Source organism: Monodelphis domestica, chromosome 4 (genome assembly GCF_027887165.1).
Source record: "Monodelphis domestica isolate mMonDom1 chromosome 4, mMonDom1.pri, whole genome shotgun sequence".
NCBI classification, from domain to species: Eukaryota; Metazoa; Chordata; class Mammalia; order Didelphimorphia; family Didelphidae; genus Monodelphis; species Monodelphis domestica.
This window is the reverse complement of record NC_077230.1, coordinates 384,156,460-384,164,598: the sequence shown is the minus strand read 5'-3', so window position 1 is coordinate 384,164,598 and position 8,139 is coordinate 384,156,460.

Here is an 8,139-nt window from a genome sequence, read left to right as displayed (position 1 = left end):
ACAATATACATCCTGGTGGAAATCAGTGTTTATCAATTGCCTACTATGTGTTGGGCCTTGTTCACTAGGCACTGGTTATGTAAAAGGTGAAAACACCTAGTATCTGGCTTCTTGGAAAAAAATGTGATGTGCAAAGAATAAGTCCCTATTGAAAGAACAATTATATACCAGGCCCTGGAGCTGGCCACAGGGTATCCAAAAATAGAAGATGAAAACTAGTAATGCCTTCAAGATGTGTATCAAAAATATGAAAATAAGAATTCATTCAAAAAACATGGAGTAATCACAGTGTTCAGAGCCCTAGGATGCCAAGTGTAGATAAGACAGTCTAGGCCAGTAATGGCAAATCTTTTGGAGACTACCCAAACTGCAACCCTCATGCTGCATGTGGGCCACCCCGCTTACCCCAGACAGGGGAAAGAGGAAGTGCTCCCATTGGACTGCTGGGTAGAGGGGTGGGTGATGTGACAAATGTCCTCAGGCCTGTGTGGAGAGAGGGAAGGGAACACTGCAGTATGCATGCCATAGATTTGCCAACATGGGTCTAGACTATCCTGGAGCTCATTAAAGTAGTTGAAGGTAAGACTCCAACATAAAATAACTATAAAGCACAGTCCATTGAGAGGTATCATGATGGAGTGAATGGTCTTAGAAGCAAGAATACTTGGATTCAAGTCTTTCCTCTTGAGACATACTAGCTGTGTGGAAGCCAATTTTCTTAGTACTCCCAGGAAAATCTCTAAGACTAGGTGATAAGTTATAGATTAGGCATTAGTGGACCTCTAGTTCCCTGTACACATGAAATGGCAGGTTCCATATAAAAAGGGGGGGATGGTAAAAAAAAGTACATAGTTATGTCAGATTTGAGGGAGAAGGAGGTTATCAAGAGGAAGTAAAGAAGGGTGAAGAGTATGATAAAAGGTAGATTATGGTAGGTGGAAATGGGATATCTAAGAAAATTTGAAGAAAGTAACCACTATCAGAATCTAGAATTAAAGAACCCTTTTAATAGACAGGAAAAGAAGAAAAACTTCCATTTACACAAAGTCTATTTTTTTCCATGTCTTGGTGGCATATAAGAATGTGAGCTCCTTGAGGCCAGTGCTTTGCACAATGTCTTATACTTAGTAGGCATTGAATAAACACTTGTTTAAAAACTGAATGCCATTATTTGCCAAAACCTGTTTCAGAACAGTTACACATTAAGTCTCTGACGTCAAGAATCCAGAGTCTGTTGAATCCTGGCCTCATTTCTTCTCCCTTCCACTTGTAATTCAATGCATGTAAGATGAAGAGTGTCCCTGATCAAGTCAGTCTTCCTTCCCAAACGTGAAAACATAACCAAAAAGTATTTAAGTATCTATTAATTATCATACTAACACCATACTAGCTAAATGGATCCATTCATTCAACAAATAATTATTGGCTGTTTAACCTGTGCAGAACCATGTGCTAGGTCTTTGGATGTATACATCAGCCATAAAAGAACACATTTCCTGGATGTCTCCTTTGCCCTAGTTACATCCTACTTTAGTTATAGTAATAATAATAGCTAGCATTTATATAATACCTTCTATGTGCCAGGCACTGTGCTAAATGCCTTACAAATATTATCTCATTTGGTCTCAGTGCTTTTATCCCCATTTTACACTAATGGAAACTGTGGCAAATCAAAGCTAAGTGACTTGCCCAAGGTCACACAGCTAATTAGTATTTGAGGAAGGATTTTAACTCAGATCTTTCTGACTCCAGTGCAACACTCTATCCACTAGTTGCCACAACTTTGTAAGAGAGGCATCTTGGCACAGTGACTAGAGTGCTGGACTTGGAATCAGGACACTTGGGTTCAGTTTTCACTCTGACACTAGCTATATCAAGCCATTTAATTCTTTTTAGCTAATTTAATGGGACAAGTCATTTAAGTTCTCTGAACCCTCAGGTTCCTCATTTATAACTTGAAAATAATAACAGCACCTATCTCAGAGAGGTGCTTTGAGGCTTAAATGGGATAATGAATATAATATGACATGAATAGGCATTACTGTGATATTAATTTGTGTGTACACATTTGATTATAAGTTTTGTCCCAGCACCTAGCTCCCGGTGCCTATATACAACATGGAATGACAAGAGGCCATATACCAGACATGGAGAAACAGGAAATGGGATACAAAGTCTAGGGAACATCTAGTTGTTCAATTAGCAAAAAAAATAGAATGTATGAAGAAGAGGGATATAAAATAAAGTCAGTAAGGCAGTTTGGAGCCAGATTCTGGAGGTTCTTAAAATGCAGGCTAAGAATTCTGGAGACAACTGGAAGTCTTGGAAGATTTTTTAAAAATAAGTTTTTATTGATGTCTTTTTTTTTTACAGTGTCATAGTAGTTCCCAAAATCCTTTGCCAACCCAGAGTCATCCCATAAGACAAATAGTATTTTGGAAGACAAAAGAAACAGAGGCATAAAAAATGAGCATAACTTACCAATACATGAAAAGAGTCTAGAAATATATGCAATACTTGTGCCACCTTAATGAAGAGGTAGGCTGCAGGCATCATGAAGATTTTTTAGTAGAAGCATGACATGATCAAATCTATGACTTTATATTTGCCTCCATAGAGCTAAATGCAATATTTCAAAATTAAAAAGCATCTATACAAATGCAAAACTCAGTGAATCTAAATATGAATGTTAACTGGAACTGCCATCTTTCCCATCCTGGCAAATGAGGACAGCTTTGAAAAGTAAAGAAATTGTGTGATCATTGTTAAAGAGAACATTACTACTAACTGTCTTAAATTAAACTTTTGTTGTTGTTAAAGATTGCCTACCCTTCCAATGACCTAAAAATCGGAGTTCTCCTTGAATCTTCTTGCTATAATCTATAGATCATAAATCTAATTTCTTATCCTTTCTTCATTAATCTTTACAACTGTTATTTTCTTCAGAAATATCTCAATTTTTGCCTTCATCCTGAAGCTGTACTATAAGGAGTGTCATTATCTTATGTTCTACATCTTGGAATTATACTTCCCTTTAAAAATAAAGAAATACATGTCTGACATACCTTTAATTTATAGTCTCTGACCCTGGGTCTTATTGAATTCTTCATTTGACAGCATGGTTGTTCCTATCAACTTTCATTTTGTTTCTCCAGAGTGTCCAAGTCTTTTTAAAACTAAAATGGATTGTGCTGGAAGTGGAATTCTAAACTGGAATTAAATATATTACTCATTCATTTTTAGAAGTAACAATTATTCATACATTGGTAAGTAGATTTGATTTTGGAAAAATTTAAGTCAAAATTCTGAGTCAAATCTGATGAATGATGTATTTTGAGAAAATTTTAGGGGCAAAAACAAGGTGTTATGATCAATGAGTTGGCTAATTCTACTGAACTTTTTTTTCTGTTTTATAATCTTTGTTACAAATTGCAGATTAGCACCTTCTCTGAAATTTGTAGTTTTAAAGAGTTAGATGAAGTGACTTGCCAATATGTGTCAGAGGCAAGACTTAAACCTAGGATGACCTGGTTTAGAGACCAGGTTTTTTTCTCTACTAATATGGATTTAAAAGCAAAGTCAATAATAATGAGTTTTTTAAATTTTAATTTAAAATCTACTTTTAATATTTATCTTTTCTGTTTTGAGTTCCAGATTCTCTTCCATTCTCTAGCCCCTCCTCTACCCATTGGGAAGGCAAGCAATATGATACCCATTATATATGTGAAGTCTTGCAAAATATATTTCTATATTAGTCATATTGAAAAAAAAGAAAAAAGTAAAAAACAATATGCTTCCATCTATATTCCAAGTTCATCAGTTCTTCCTCTGAATATAGACAGAATTTTTCATCCTGGGTTCTTTGGAATTGTGTTAGATCATTCTATTGATCAGATTATCATATAATATTGCTGTGACTGTGTATAATGCTCTCCTGTTTCTGCTTAATCCACTTTGTACCAGTTCATATAAGTCTTTCCAGCTTTTTCTGAAATGATTGTCAACTTGAAATCTAAAAACCCTCAAATTTAGTTAGCTTGAAAACTGAAGACCTCAAATTTGACCTTGCCACGTGAGAATTTCTCCCAGAAGGAAATCCCAGCTTCACAAGTTTTAGACTAACAATAGACCTTGAAGTACTTTAAGTGGAGCTAGCAGACTCAATCAGCTGTTAAACACCCCTTTTCCCTAGTAGATTCACCCACTGTGTCAAAGCCCTTTCTCAGACATCCCAGCCTTTGGGCTGGATCTTTCCCTTTTGTGTCCATTGAAAAGCATCCGCCTCTCCCTGATAATCCTACCTAGAACCCCTCATTTCTTTGTAGTCATTGTAAATCTAATCAACCATCCTCTCCAGTACTCCATTCCCCAAGAGATAGTTCCCCAGACTTTGTGATTTCTTGGAGCTATCCTCTCTAGCAGTGATTTCTCCCAGGGATACTATCTCAGAGTCCCAGAGTGTAGACCCTGTAAAGGTTTTGTGCTCAGCTATAGATACAGTCAAATATTGGACTTATCCCTCTCCTGATTAAAGACTTGGTCTTTCTAACTACTTTAGCAGTTATGTGTTTTTTCCAGTTTAATACCATCTTGTTTGTCATTTCTTCTAGCCCAATATTATACCACAACTTGTACGGCCATTCCCCAGTTGATGAAACTTAATTTCCAATTATTTGTCACCGTAAAAAGACATGCAATAAATATTTGTGTACCTGTAGGTCCTTTTCCCTTTTCTTTGATATTTCTGGAATACAGACCTACAGACCTACTAGTGGTATTGCTGGGCCAAAAAGTATGCACAGTTTTAAAGCCCTGTGGGCATAGTTTCAAATTGTTCCAGAATGGTTGGACCAATTTACAACTCCACCAACAGTGTATTAGTGTCTCTACTTTTCCCAATCCCCTCCACCATTTGTCATTTTCCTTTTGTCATGTTAGACAATCTGATGGCAAGTCAGAGTTGTTTTAATTTCTATTTCTCTAATCTATAGTGATTTGGGGCATTTTTATGAGTATTGATCATTTTGATTTATTTGTCTGAAAACTGTTCATATTCTTTTACCATTTGTCATTTTGGAGATGGCTCTTAAAATAACATAAAAAATTAAAATGTTACTACACATCTTACACTGGAATGATGAAAGGTATAATAGAGTCCCAGGAAAAGCAATTTATTGAGGGTACAAGGATCATAATTAAGAGGAGCCTTTTTTTCCATCCTCCTCATTTGACAGATGAAGGAATTAAGGATCAGAGAGGTTCTAATTTGTCCAAGGTTACACAGGGTAGTAAACGTCAGAGCTAGAATTTTAACCTAGAACCTATGGCTTGAAATCCAGTGGCTGGGCTTAAATCTTGTTCTGCCTGCTTCTCTCATCTACACACCTGTACATTTAAATACAAGGCTTAAGACTTCACAAACAACTTTTCTCACTGTAACTCTATGAGATAGGTAGCTCGTATAGGTATCATTGTTTTACAGGCTAGGAAACCAAAACTCAGAGAGGTAAAATATCCCACTAAAGCCCTAGAAATTGAACTGAGGGTTCAGAGCCCAGAGTTTTATCACTGTGCCACTTTGGCCATTTTATGAGTTGGGATGGTAAAGGCCACAACATAAGCCCATGTAATTATGCAGCCATAGATTAGGGAGCAGATGCTTTTAAAAATACTTTTCACCTTAATGTGGGTGCCTTCCTTATTGGTTCCATCGATTTTCCTGAGTTTCTCCCTGAAGTTGGGGAGAAAATAGAATGTCCTCCATTGCTAGTCACCACTGCCACCCACCACTAGACACAAGAAAGCAGGAGCTAATTCCAAATTGTACTGAACCCTTATCAGGAAAAACAAAACAAAACAACAAGCCATCTCAGAGTCAGGCTAGCATACTCAAAAGAGCCCCCGACTTGGAGTCAAGAGACCTAGGCTTTAGTTTGACTCTGGTGCAACTTCACTCTATGCATGACAACAGGCAAACGATCTAGGTCTTCAGGCACCATCCCTGTAAAAAGTCTTTTTTTTTTAACCCTTACCTTCCATCTTAGAATCAATACTGTGTATTGGCTCTAAGGCAGAAGAGTGGTAAGGGCTAGGCAATGGGGGTCAAGTGACTTGCCCAGGGTCACACAGCTGGGAAGTGTCTGAGGCTAGATTTGAACCCAGGACCTCCCATCTCTAGACCTGGCCCACAATCCACCCAGATGCCCCACTATGCATTCCTAATTAAATAACTATCCCACTCACCACAGCCCATTTCCAAACTTTATCATCTCTTCTCAAGCCTCCCACATCCACTTATATCTACCTATCCAGCCCTAACTTTTCTCCTAATCCCCAGATTCAAATCTCCAACTACCTAATCCATTTTTCAAACTGGATGTTCTAAGGACATCTCATCATATCCAAAACTGAACTTAATACTTTTCTCCAAAAATGTTCCCTGCTTCCAAACTTCCCTGTTATTTTCAGTGCACCCTTTCCCCCAGCTCCTAATCTAGGCATCATCCTTGACTCTTTATTTTCTCTCACGTCCTACATCATCTCATATCAAATCTATGGACAGGATCTGCGCATCTTACCTTAATAGTTTTTCTTTCATATTCTCCCTTCTTTCTTCTGACATCAACATCATCCTGATACAGACCTTTATTCCTGGATTATAGCAAATAGCCCGCGGATTGGTTTCTCTGCCACAAGTCCTTCTTCATTGCAGTCCGTCCTCCACTCATCTGTTAAATTAATCTTCCTAAGACATAGATCTGATCATATCACCCCACTATATATGAACTCCAGTGGCTCCCTAGCACCCCCAGGATCAAAAATCTTGTTCGGTACACAAGCTCTTTTCTACCTTTCCATGCTTTAAAAAACTATTTTTTTCCAATTGCATGTGAAAACATGTTAAACATTTGTTTTTTAAATTTTTGAGTTCTAAGTTCTCATCCTCTTTCTACTCTCTCCTCCTTGAGAAGGAAAGCAACTTGATCATCAGTTATACTTATGCAATCATGCAAAACATATTTCTAGATTAGTCATGTGGTGGAAGAAAATACAGATAAAAAAAAACAAGAAAAATAAAGTTTAAAAAATATGTTTTGAGCTGCATTCAGACTCCATCAGTTCTTTCTCTAGGGATGGAGAGCATCTTTTAGCCCAAGTCCTTTAAAATTGTCTTGGATTTTTGTCCTGAGAAGAGCCAAGTCATCCGACTCTCAAGCCACTATTGCAATGACCCTTTTGTGGTCTGCCTACCTCAAATCTCTCCTCACTCCAGATCATCTTCCACTCAACTGTCAAAATGGTCTTCTTAAAGTACAAGTTTGATCATGTTGCCCTCCTATTTGATCATCTCCAGTGATTCCCTACAGATTCCAAGATCAAATACAAAATCCTCTGACTTTTTTTTTTTAATCCTCTGACTCTTAAAGCTCTTCTGTGAAAGGAAATTCTTTATCTTCTTTTCTTCTTTGTCTGTTTGGGTTAATACTTTGTTAGCTATCAAGTAAGAGAATTCACAATTCTCTTTTCCCTTTCACACGTCATACCTTCAGTCTTCTTATGCCCTATTGGCCTCCACTTGTTATGGATGGATAAATTTCTCCTGAATTCCGATCTTACATCATTACCTCCTGTTGGACATTATCTGGATATCGTCATAGGCATCTCAAATTCAATATATCCAAAACAGAACTCATTGTATTTTCCCTCCAACCTACCCTTCCTTTCCTATTTTTGTTGTGGGCATCATCATTTTTCTAGGGCCACCATGCCTTGCATGGGAGGGATCTTAACCTGGGCTCAGTAGACAGATTTTGGAGAATCTATGAGTAGCTAAGTGCTGCAATGCATAGCGTGTTGGACCTGGACTCAGAAAGATCTGATTCCAAATCCTGATGCAGACACTGACTAGCTATGTGATACTAGACAAGTCATTAATCACTTTCTGTCTCAGTTTCCTCATCTTTAAAAGGGGGAATAATAGTACCTTCTTGACAGGGTTATGAAGATTAAATGAGATATTTCTAATACTACAAAACTGAAAGTTCTATATAAATGCAAGCAATTAATATTTTAATAATTATATTTCAGTATTATTAGTTTTCCTTATAAGTCTATACCTTTTATTTTATGAATTAAATT